Below are 920 nucleotides of genomic sequence, written 5' to 3' on the forward strand. Positions count from 1 at the left end.
ACTAATATATATGTGTGTAGGAGATAATAAAAAGAAAGTAGAATGAACAGAAAAGAAAAGAAATCCCTGTATTTTATACTAAACGACTTGCCACTCACCCTGGCCGGGAGACCTCCACGGTCTGTTCCACTGCCTCGCACTTTGGTATTTCACGTTGGTCTTTTTTCCTCTTTCCTCTCTAAGCGCCATTCGGTCTTTCTTGGTTTGATTTCTTCTTTTTCTCGGTCACTCATTCTTAGTTGCTCTGAAAAATACTTATATTATACATCAGGGGTACAGCATACCTGACTTCTGCATATGTTTTTCATGTATCAATTGTTGTCATTACCCCGTTTGTAGAATTGAGTGAATAAATACAGAGCGGGACTGGACACGGTTCTAATTCACGGACACGGTTCTGGTTCACGAATGCCTTCCTATTTGCACAAAACTAACATTCCTCTTCAGGTGTTCCTGTTCCCGTTAATTCCATCAGTATCTAAAACAGCTTAAAGCAACAGATAAAGAAGAAAAATGCGTCCAATAACACGCAAAAACGTTTCGTAATTTATTACCATTTTCAGTTCGGAATTACAGCCCCATAAAAATCTTATCGGATCCCAAGAGCCAATGATTCCTGGTTCATATGCATTGCCTTCAAGCGCTGCAACACGATATCCGCCGTGCAATCGACTCCCCTTCTCTCCATATGCACTGGTTAGCCTTTCTATATTCATCTGTGTCACTGTTCACTTTTTACGCAATTGACACCTGATGTTGCGGCATCTTTATCTTCCCTCTAATAACCCTACATAATGGTGACTGGAAATAGTCACCAGCGTATATCATATATCAATGTATCATTTCTCTAAAATCCCTAATACACAGGCGAAGGTTTTATTTCGGTAACATTTCATGATCTTTTTCAGTTTGCGTTTTTG

This window comes from Penaeus japonicus, unplaced genomic scaffold, assembly GCF_977035675.1.
Source record: "Penaeus japonicus unplaced genomic scaffold, GWHDUDI00000001_assembly GWHDUDI00000007, whole genome shotgun sequence".
Lineage (NCBI taxonomy): Eukaryota > Metazoa > Arthropoda > Malacostraca > Decapoda > Penaeidae > Penaeus > Penaeus japonicus.